The sequence below is a fragment of the Ochotona curzoniae genome, unplaced genomic scaffold (assembly GCF_017591425.1).
Source record: "Ochotona curzoniae isolate NIBS_2020 unplaced genomic scaffold, NIBS_Ocur_1.0 contig_2855, whole genome shotgun sequence".
Classification (NCBI taxonomy): Eukaryota; Metazoa; Chordata; class Mammalia; order Lagomorpha; family Ochotonidae; genus Ochotona; species Ochotona curzoniae.
This window is the reverse complement of record NW_024465615.1, coordinates 894147-906154: the sequence shown is the minus strand read 5'-3', so window position 1 is coordinate 906154 and position 12008 is coordinate 894147. Positions and strand designations below refer to the sequence as shown.

Genomic DNA, 12008 nt, shown 5'->3' with positions numbered 1-12008 from the left:
ACAATGGTATTACCCACTTTCACCCTGTAGCTCTTGACCCTTTGTACCCTAATCAACTAAGTAAGATTATTTTTTAAATTAATTAATTAATTAATTAAACAAATACGCACAAAAAATGTTAAACATTGCTTGCAGATATGAAGACCCAGAATACTTGGTATTATTTAAATGTCAGATGTGTCCAAATTGATCTCTAAATTCGGTATAGTCTCAATTAAAAATCCCAACAGGGTTTAAAAAAATGATAGTGGCAAGCTGGACTTTGATGTTGTGGCATGGTGAGGTAAGCCAGTAATACCCCCATGCCCTAGTGTACCAGTTGTAATCCTGGTTGTTCCACAGTACTAGGCACCCAGTGCCAGCTTCTGCCAGCTGATGCTGCAGCTAAGCCCAAACAACCCTTACCCACTCTAATTTTGTTTACACCAGTAGGAATAATCAGCCCAGCCTGGCTTTTCCCTGATCTAGTCCACATGAGACATATAGGTGTTGTAGCCCTGCCTAGTCTGGCATACCCCCATCCCAGCTCACGCTCTCCAGTGGGAGTAGCCGTTCAGCAGGATAGCACCCCCATATTCCCCTGCCAGCTCTGTTCCTTCCCTTCCTGGTTCTCACGTGTGCTATTTGGGCGCTGCGGTCACATCAGGTACAGGTCACCTCACCTTGGCATTCCGTATTGTGCACTGGTATTTGTCGCGACCAAACCGGCTTGACCAATACTGTTCAGGTGCTCAGATTTGCCAGTGGATGATGTGAACTGATTCAGCCTGGTCTTCCCCCGACCCCTGCCAATTGTATGCCAGTGGGTAACTTTCCATGGCCTGTTCTGGGCTGTTTCCTATCATGGTTCTTGCGCTTACCTGCCGGGTCTGTGTCCTGCCTGAGGAGTTGCCCAGGCTCCTCCATCAGAACCTCTCCCAATGCCAGGTTTCACGCTTACCAGGGGGTCCATGAGCCAGCCCTACTCAGTCCACCTCCTGTCCTTGCAGGAACTGTGGCTTTTCCTGACTGACCTTCAACCCAAGCTGGTCCTTGCTGTTGGATGTTTCAACCTAGCCATGGTTTGTCCATACCCACATATGGCTCACACATTGCTCAGTAGGGATTGAGACCTAGCCTAGTCCATCCCACATCTGCCTGGTCCTCCAGGACACCAGAGGGTGTTAGAGTCTGGCCGGGCTTGGTGCATCCAATCCCAGTCCACACTAGTGCTAATTGGTACTACAACCGTATCCTGATCAGAACGCAGCCCCTATTCCAGGCCATGCGTCCCTTGGTGGGAGCCTCAACCCAGCTAGGGTTGTCCCCTTAGCTCCCCAACTGGGCCTGTTCCCAGCCATAGATCACGCGCATGCCAGTGGTTGCTCTGACTCAGCTTGGCTCAGCCCCTCACCTGTCCTGACCTCTGGCTTGTGACACTGTGGTTTAGCATTCCTGGCTCATGCAGACCAGTAGGTGCAAAAGCCTAGCTCGGCATGACCTGTGCTCCCTCCTGGTTTCTAGTTTTGCTTGTGGGCTAAGGTTTGCTCAGTCCTACCCAGTCCACCCTGTTCCATTACCAGTTGACATATTACCCAGCTGTTGGAGCTACTTTGCCCAGCTTGTCTGACCCCCAGGTCTGGACTACATGTTCACCAACAGAGCTATGACTCGCCAAGGGAGTTTCTCAAGTTCCTACACTTAATCCACTCCCAGACCCAGTTCTCATACTTGCCATTGGGTGTAGGCCAGGTTCCGGCAAAGTCTGGCCTTCCATTTGGCCTTGTATGAGCTAGTGAACGTTACAGCCCGGCCCACCTCACACCCTATTCAGGATGCACAATCGGGTGCTGCTGCCCTGACCAGTCCAGACTTTTGGGGGTTCCTTTACCTGTGATTCATGGCAGGCTCCTTGATCACACCTAGCTTAGTCCATCACCACCCCAACTCTTGAGCTAACCAGTGGGGCTAGAATTTCCACAGGGTTTGGCTCACACATCCCTCACAGAATCTACCCCTGGTATGGTTCTCTAGTGCTAGTTAATGTAATGGCCCTGCTTAATGTGACCCTTTTCATGATCCATCATTATGTCAGGTAACAGGATATGATTCTGATGGACAAGCCCCGAGCCATAGCTTTTGCATGGACTGGTATTTGGTGGTTAGCATTGTTCAGTGATTAGAAGTTTTTCAAGCGAAGAGTTATTGTCATTGGGAACCTTTATAATTGCTTCACGTCCTAGAAGCACAATGGGTTCAACCTGGAGCTACCTAAGCAGTGATTCAAAGAACCAAACCCCAAGTTCCCCGGCCAGGTGGCCAGCAGGCAGAGCCTGGCACCAAATGGTGCACTGGCCACCTGGGGACATCTCACCACGTGCACGTGGTGGCTGTCATCTGGGATCCAGGCATGAGACACCTCGTCCTGAGACCCACCAGCAGCCAGGAGGCTGCTGGAAGTTTAAACTCCCAGGCCCAGGGTTGCGCCCCTCCCCAATCCCATTCACCACCCGTGGGTGGGCGCCGGACCTGCTCAGTCACAGAGACCTTCCCCCTCAGTGTACTCACCCCAAAGGGAGCAGGCCCCGGAGCCCAGGCAGGCCTGGGGACAGCTTACCATGTGCACATGGTAGCTGGCGTCTGGGATCCAGGCATGAGACGCCCGGTCCTGAGACCCTGGGTGCTGTTTGTTTTAAGAGCGATTCAGATAAAGAAATTCCCCATTTTCTGCTTTACTCCTCAAATGCCCTAGTGTCTGGGGCTAAGCAGGGTAAAATCTAGACTTGGAAATTCAATTCAGATCTCCCATGGGAAGGAATCCAAGTGCTTAAGCCATCACCACTGCCTCCCAGGGTCCATATTAGCAGGAGTCTGGACTCAGGGGGCCAAAATCAGGACTTGAATTTGTGTGTCTTAACTGGTATTTGAACTGCCATGTCAAATGCCTGCGCCTCTGTGAGCTTCTTGAATGATTACTAATGTAACTAAGGTTAGATTGGTTTTGGAATACCGATGGTTTTCAATATTTGGCACTTTAATATTCATTGTAGGGATGACTGAATTTTTTATTATAGAAGGGGATATTTGAATTTGGGTAATAAAAGGAAATATCAGTGATCTTCATTACATTTTTTCCTCTTCTCTGTTCAGAAAATATCACTGCTGTATTGTAGAGTAGGATGGATTCAGGTAAACATCAATATTGTAATATTTTTCTTTTTGGATAGTGCCAATAAATAGAATGTTGATTTATCATTTATTTTCCTTCCCTCTTTGTCTAATGTTTTATTTGCAGGTGTTATTAAAAGATGTTTCTTATTCATCTATTGTCTGCCTAGGAGTTATATGTGAATATGTTTGATAGACTGTTGTATGTGACAGTACATACTGTAGAGGCAGAAATTCAGAATAATGCTAATATCATGAAGATTCATCCACATCAACACCACAATTTATAAAGCCTAGATTACCTATTTTGCCTTTTTCTAATATTTTATCTCTAAAAATGTTCTCCCTTAAAACCATGGTTAGTTTAAAACCTATTAAAAGTCAATCTCTGGAAGGACAAATACTTACATATGATTTTCTGTAATGTGCTTCACTTTGTTTTAGAAGACCCCAGAATTTAGTGACTGAGAGTGATATAATAGGCTAAGCTTCTACTCGTGATGCTGGCATTCCATATGGGCGCTGGTTCTAGTCCCAGCTACTCTACTTCCAATCCAACTCCCTGCTTAATGGCCTAGTAAAGCAGTAGAGAGTAACTCACATCCCATGTTAGAAACTCCAGTGTGGAGAAGAATGTTCCAGGGGTGTTGCTTGAGTAGTTTGGGGAGTTCTGAGACACTGTTGCTTTTGCTATTCCAAAGTTGAGAAAATTCTTACAAGGTCTGTGGCCAACAGAGTCCACCCTAGTGTATCCACTCACCCAGATACTTGCCCACAAATCTTGACCAGGAGAGTTGTCTAACCTGTTCTGCTCTCCATCTTCTTATGTGACATCCTCTGTAGGCCCAAGCAAACTGACCATTACTTACCCCTTATACACCTGGACAAACTCTCCACTGCATAGACATCAGCAATCAAGTAGACTCAGACCCAGTGCATGCCTTCCAAGGTTGGACCACAAATCCTTGCCTGGTTTGGCCCTCAATCAACCCTGACTCTCACTCTGACTCTGTGTTCACCGGTAGTCATTATGACCCACCAGGGTGTTCCCCAAGTTCCCCCACCAAGCACACTCCCAGACCCAGATCTCATGATTGTTGGTGGATGCTAGGCCCCTATTTGATAAAGTCTGTCTCCCAGTTTCAGCCTTTGTGTGTGGTGGTAGAAGTTGTGGCCCAGACCTCCCCACACCCAGTTACTGGGTGCACGTACAGGTACTAGAGACTGGTCCAGCCCACCTGATCCCAACCCCAGTTCCCCTGAGTGTCGGTAAATTCCATGGTCATGCTTAGCTTAGCCCATCACCACCCTCAGCTCTTGAGCAAACCAGCAGGTATTGCAGTTCCACAGGAAAGAGCCCACATATGCCCCATAGAATCTGCCCCCAGACCTGGTTCTGTCACCTGCCGGTTAGTCTCATGGCCTAGCTTAAAGTGACCTACCCCCTGCTCTGCAGTCATTGGTGAGTATCAGACAGGCCCTTAACCCAAGCTTTCACGTAAACAGGTGGGTGATAGTCGATACCAACTAGTCCAGCTTAGGTCTCCCATGGGGGTAGGTGCATTGATCTGACCCAGAAAGATCCTTTGGCTTCTCTCCTCCAAACCACACAGTCTCAGTCCACTTGTTTACCTGCAAGTGCAGTGACCTTGTTGGTGGAAGTCCCCCAGAAGTAATTCCTCGCATGTACCCTTCTCCGTCCATGGTCCTGTCTATCACACATCCCCATAATTCCTTTCATTGAACAGTCCACATCACCCTGTGCCCACAAGCACATAGGTCCCAAAACTTGGTCTTCTAGCAGTACAACATGCCAGCCTGAGGCCCTGCCCACCTGCCCAGGGTCCGTGCTGGTGTGTGGTGCGCAGGCATCTGCCCACCATGAATCTTTAAAAAATAATAATAATAATAGGGGCCCGGCACGGTCGCCTAGCACCTGAAGTCCTCACCTTGAACACCCGGGATCCCATATGGGCACCGGTTCTAATCCCGGCAGCCCTGCTTCCCATCCAGCTCTCTGCTTGTGGCGTGGGAAAGCAGTCGAGGATGGCCCAAAGTTTTGGGACCCTGTATCCATGTGCAAGCCCCAGAAGAAGCTCTAGGCTCTTGGCTTCGGATCAGCTCAGCTTAAGCCATTGCGGTCACTTGGGGAGTGAATCATCGGGTGGAAGATCTTCCTTTCTGTCTCTCCTCCTCTCTGTATATCTGACTGCAATAAAAATAAATAAATCTTTTAAAAAAAATAGAATAGGTCACTATGCTGGCATGCTGGTATAGTTAACATAAATTTGGCATTAACCAGCCTAGATGCCCCTTGGCTGTCAGCTGCTTTTTTCTCAGCAGTGTACCACTTGCCTAGGTATAAGGTAACCTAGGCAGTTGCCTACACTTCAGGATCATTTCTATTTTCTGTTTGTCTGACTCTGGCTGCTTTAAATAGTGATTTTGAGTGGAATCCCATAGTATTTGTCCTTTTGAGACTGGCTTATTTTACTACAATATTTTCATCAAGGCTCATCCATAGTATAACAAGTGATAGGATTTCTTTTTTTTAAAGATTTATTTATTTATTTATTTATTGAAAAGTCAGATATACAGAGAGGAGGAGAGACAGAGAGGAAAATCTCCTGTTCGATGATTCACTCCCCAAGTGACCGCAATGGCCGGGCTATGCCGATCCGAAGCCAGGATCCAGGAACTTCTTCCGGGTCTCCCACAAGGGTGCAGGGTTCCAAAGCTTTGGGCCGTCCTTGACTGCTCTCCCAGGCCACAAGCAAGGAGCTGGATGGGAAGTGGAGCTGCCGGGATAGAACCGGTGCCCATATGGGATCCCGGGGCGTTCAAGGCAAGGACTTTAGCAGCTAGGCCACGGTGTCGGGCCCAATTTCTTTCTTTTTTTAAGTCTTTTTAGATTACATTGTCTATACAAGGATCCTTTAAAAAGTCCATGGGTAAATGGAATCAAAAGGTAGGTTTCCTTCGTGTAAAAAAAGTTTGAAATCCAAAAATACAGGTTGGCACTTGAATGTAAGGATTTCAAATTTAGACAAGTATAAATGGTAATATTTGGACTAACCAATGTACCGCCTTGGGTTTGAGTTTAAAATACACAATTCATAAGCATACTTGGGTACTTCATCACACAAGACTTCCAGCTTTGTGATTTAATCTTGGTTTTATTTTGGTTTAATAAGAATTCTAACTTTTCTTCTTTATTGCAATAAGAAGCTGAAAGAGTACTTTTGACTTGTAGTAATGTAAAGCTAAGAGAAAATACTCTACTAATGACTCACTGAAGGTTATTTGATTCTGCTATCCTAGCTCAGGTTTTGCTGGCCTCCTTGTGTTTTTTCAGTGTCCTGCCTTTTTCCAACTTGAACCAAAAGGAAAGGAAAAGGTTTTAATGTATGTACCATTTCTTTTCAGTGTAGGTGAAGAGTTCTTTCTTGAATTCTGCTCTTCTACTTCGCTTGCTCTGAAGACTGGAACTGCTATAAAAGCTAATTGGCATCAGACACAAAAGATTATTCATTAACTTTTCTCTAAGACCCGCAGTCGCTTCTAAGACTGATTCTAATATTTTTTTTATAAGGACTGTGTCTTTTTTTGTCTTTTTATTATTTTATACCAATGTGAAATGTGCACAGTTTTAAAATAATTGTTTTATATCCCGTATTTAATTTAAAATTTATTTTCCCAAAGACAACATTATAAATGGCAATTCAATTTCCATGGCTAATTACAAAGTCTTTTTAACTTGTTGTTGGAGTACAATTTCATTTATAAGTGACAACAGCAGCACTCTTGTTTCTGGGACACAGGGACCTATTTCCCATGAGTTATTCTAGTATTGCATGCAAACAAGTGCTGTGCCTACAGGGCTCCAATAATTTAACTTTTTACACTAGCAGCAAAGAATAACAAACATAATGAACTTAAAGGGATTTCAAAGATTAAACAATAAAATACACAACTTTGATTTTGACAGAGAAACAGCAGAAGCAAATTAATTCTCTAGTGATGTCTTACTGCCCATCAATGAAATTTGCATGTTTTTATTATTTTACTTTAGAAATGTAAGATGTACAATATATGTTTTGATAATAAAATACAAAATGAAGTAATTACTATTTAATGTGCATACTTCTACTTTAAATACCTAACAAGTTCCTTAGTATCCATCAAGATGCAGTTCTGGGTCCTGACACAGTAGCCTAGCGGCTTAAGTCCTCGCCTTGAACTTACCGGAATCCCATATGCACACCAGTTCAAGTCCTGGCGGCCTGCTTCCCATCCAGCTCCCTGCTTGTAGCCTGGGAAAGCAGTAGAGGACAGCCCAAAGCCTTGGGACCCTGTACCCGCGTGGGAGACCCAGAAGAGACTTCAGGCTCCTTGCTTCAGATCAGCTCAGCTCTGGCCGTTGCAGCTGCTTGGGAAGTGAATCATCGGATGGAAGATCTTCTTCTCCTTCTCTCCTCCTCTCTGTATATCTGACTTTCCAATTTAGAAAGTAAATCTTTTTTAAAAAGGTATTAACTACAAAATAAATTTCTTGAAGTTATAATACTTTAAAAAAAAATGTGGTTCTGTGACATTTTCTGTCAGTCCTTGGCTCCCTTTGAATGCGGTTGATACCAGTCTATGTTTTCTTCCCGTGTGTGCTGGATGTAGCTTTCATGCTGGATATTGCTTTCATATCAACTGATCATTTTAGCACATCACAAACATCTCTATGCTGTAATTAAGTTTGTTCATTAATAAAGTAATGGTATCTCATAAGGTTGATGTGGAAATAAAAATCAATTGATGTGTTTAAAGAGTTTATGATAGTATATACTATTTAGATGTATGTGGTATATAATTAAGGACCTGTTATTTTGACTGATGAATTGTGATGTTTGTCTTTGATGTTTATATTCCCTATGGTTTATGAGTTCATCAGCTCGCCCCAAGTCATGAATGTCATATATTCAACTTTTAAACATAATTATGTATTCTTATTTTTTATTTTATTACATGTTCTTTTAAATTTTGAGATAAGTGTAAAGTAACATGCAGTTGTAAAAAGTAATATATAGATACCCTATGTGCTCTTTGCTTGGTTTTCCCCAATATTTTTCAAAACTAATAGGATATCACAATCAGGTTGTTGAATCATCACAACTACCCATCATATTGTCCTTTTATAGACACACTCACTTCTTTACACACCCTGTCAACTAACTGCTGTATTAATTGAGAAATAGTTGTCTGTTTTTTATTCCTATAATGTGAAAATTATTATGTAAGTGAAGTAATATAATGTGTAACTTTTGGGAGTGGGTTCTTTTTATTCAGCATAATTTTCTGGAGACTCGCATTGTGTACTGCTATTGTGTATTAATTCTTTTTTTTTTTTTTGTAATTGTTAAGTAGTGTTTCATGGTATGGTTATACATTGCTGCTTACCCACTGAAGGATATCTGAATTGTTTCCAGTTTCCAGCTATTATGAACAAGACTTCTTTGAATATTCACACATAGTGTTATGTGTAGACATAAATTTCTATTTTCAAGAGTCTCTGTCAGTGCAATTACTAAGTCATATAGTAATTATATGTATAATTTTAAGTTATTTATATTTCCTTGATACAACTTTATAGGTATAGGGATTCCTCCCTTTTCCTCCCTTTGATCACTTTTCATTTCCTCCCTCACCTTTGTCACTCTTCATTTTCCCCTCCAACTGTTTTCCCCCATATTATTATAGTAGTATAGTTCCTTAGTAACAGTTATAGGTTTAACATTCTGCTATTTGCGCATCATTGTAGGTATAGACAAAGAAAATCTAGTATTACATTGTCAAGGTATATTTAACTGTTTCAGTGGGAGTCTTCCTTTTATTCAAGAGTAAAGATGCCTACAGCAATACATATTCACTTCCCAGTATGCTTGTCTCTATTGTATAGTTCATCTGTGAGACTATGTGTATATACTTGTTCACCTATATGTTAGTTTGTTTTATATTTAGCATGAATGTTGCCTTATATCAGAGAGAACATGTGATTTTTGTTCTTTGGGGATTGGCTTAAACCATGCTGAGATTCTACCTAACTCCATTGAGAATGGCCTACATTCAGAAATCTACTAACAATACCTGCTGCTGTGAATGTGGGGGGAAAAGGTACCTTACTCCGCTGTTGGTGAAAGTGTAGGTTAGTTCAGTATAAAAGTCATCTGGTGTCATGGCTCAGTGGCTAAATCTTCACCTTGCATCTGCTGGGTTCCCATGTGGGCACTGGTTTGTTTTCCAGCTGCTCAACTTCCTGTCCAGCTCCCTGCTTGTGGACTGGGAGAGCAGTAGAGAATGGCTCAAGTCCTTGGGACCCTGCACTTGCATGAGAGGATTGGAGGAGACTCCTGGCTTTTGGCTTCAGGTTGGCTCAACTCAGGCTGTTGGGGCTACTTGGGGAGTGGACCAGCAGAGGGAAGGTCTATTTCTCTGTCCTTCTCTCTGCCTTTCCAATAAAAATAATAAATCTTTTTTAAAAAGAGATATGTGTACAAGAATACTATTATAGCCCTTTTTTGCATACAAATAACATTAACATATTATTTGAGAAAACTAAAGAGGATCACCTAAACAAAATTAAATGCAGATGATCATTTGCATTTGAGAATAATAATAGGCTGAATTTTGTGACATATGCCAGCTTTAATAGGGACTTTCTTAGGAATATTTTTTAAAAACTTTTGGCAAGATTATATGTTTTTATGTAGTTCAGTTGTCATCTATTTAATAACTTCTACTCAGCAACTTTACCAAACACTTCTCACTCTAATGTTAAGAAAGTGAGAATTAATATCTTGATGCATCAGGACATAAGCTATTCAAGAACTGAAACCTGATTTGACATCTTTGTACTCCAGCTTAATGCTGAAAAAGAACAGATTTTCAGCAAGTATGTGATGCACTGAAAGCCTTTTCTTCCATGCTAAGAAATTTGGGTTTATCCTGTGTTTCTCAGTTTCTAGGGATATTAATTCTCTGATTATTGAATATAAGATTATGTGCCAGCCCACCAGCAGGAGTTGGAACTGGGAGCAGGGTGGACCAAGCCAGGTTGCAACACCTGCTGGTGGATGCTGAGATGAGGCAAGCCATACTAGTCTTGACACAGTGGGTGCCAGGTCTGTGAACCCCAGGGGAGGAGGGTCCAGTGGGGCATGGGTCACCTAGCCTGGGTTCTTGGGCCCACCTCTGCATGGGAGCTAATTCTGTGAGTCCCAGAGGTGGGGCCCAGGTTGCTTGGCCCAGGTCCTTTCACCTGCTTGAAAGTCTGTGAGCCCTGAGGGTGGGGGCCTGACTGGACTCTCATTGCCTGGCCCAAGCCCTTGGGTCCGCTTGCAAGAACTGGTCCTCCTCAGTGAAAGATAGAGCAGTGAAGGGCAGGCCCTGGTGCACATGGAGGATATGGCAGCCCATTGGGTCCTGTAGAAGAACAGAACAAATTGGACAGCTACTTCAGCCAAAGGTTGACAGCAAAAATCTGGTTGAATGGAGACTCTAAGATCATCTGTGTCACCCAATGGACATTTAGGTTTTCTCATCCGTGGGTTGGGAAGATCAACAGCATTTCTGAACTATTGAAACCCTCAGAGCATGTGCCACATCAGGACCCTGGGTTGATATCAGGTGATCTTTCCCTGTCCCCAGGTACTGGAGTGGTTGGGAGGCTGAGTATGGCTCATGTGCTTATCTCCTCCCTTGCCCCCGAAACAGGAAGGAGAAATAGAAATTTGGAAACAATGCTCACAACCACTTTTCCAAAACCCTCGATCCTTCCCACCTTGATAAGCATGTAAACAACATAAAAAAAAAAAAAAAGATTATGTGCCAGAGGGCCAGAGGACATGAGTAGCTGCAGGGTAAACAAGGCAAAGCTTTCATCATATTTACCTGAGTGTTTGCAAGAAAAATGGCTAGTAGTTAAACTGATAAAAAAAATTAATATATAATTTTTGTTTGTTTACTTTTTTAACTATTTATGCGAGAGGCAGAAACACACAGAGAGTGAGAATTGTAATCCACTGGTCCATCCCCCAAATACTCACAACAGAACGAGAAGCCAAGAACACAATTTAGGTCTCACATGGATGTCAGGGACTCAATTACTTAAGCCATCACCACTGACTTGGCAGAATCCACATTAGTAGGAAACTGAGGTCTGAGACAGAAAATGAACCCAGGAACTCTGATATGGTGATCATTAACCAGCACCTAAAGACACTAGGCCAAACATATGCTCCAGTTTCTATTTTCAAACCTAGAGATAAACAGTACAGTATTTGGGATGCAATTTGCTTATCAAGCTTACTCATTAAAGTATATAATTCAGTGTATTTCTTTTCTAGATAAGACATGAAATATTAAGTTCTTTCTTTGCAACAAGTTTCAAATCATTTTCCCTATACTTCTGTAAAGTTGTTTGTTTTTTGGTAATAGACTTGAAGATTGGCAGTGGGGCGCCACTGAAGAATTTTAAGTAGATAAAGTAAGATGTTCACATTAGTATTCTATTAAGATTGCTATGGAAACTCTAGAAGATAAATTGGAGAGGAAGATCTATTGTGCTTTTTGTCTTCTCACTTGAAAGGCAGATTTGCAGACTGAAGGAGAGACAATGGACAAAGGGAGATCTGTTTGCTGGTTCAGAAGCTGGAGCTTCTTCCAGGTCTTCCATGTGGATGCAGGAGCTCAAGTACTTAACTCGTCCTTCGTTGCTTTCTCAGGCCATAAGTGGTTGCTGGACTGAAAGTAGAGCAACTTGGCTTGGCACAATAACTTCATGGCTAACTCTTCACCTTGCAAGCACTAGGAAC

The 12008-nt window shown here is 42.9% G+C and overlaps 1 protein-coding gene and 1 pseudogene across 3 annotated transcripts in view; one reads left to right on the top strand and one right to left on the bottom strand.

Moving 5' to 3' along the window:
- Window positions 1-9372, bottom strand: part of LOC121154776 — a 29256-nt pseudogene extending 19884 nt beyond the window's left edge.
- The window catches only part of ZSWIM5 (zinc finger SWIM-type containing 5), a 137861-nt gene that overhangs the window by 50690 nt on the left and 75163 nt on the right, over window positions 1-12008 (top strand). The gene's annotated exons all lie outside the window — the stretch shown is intronic.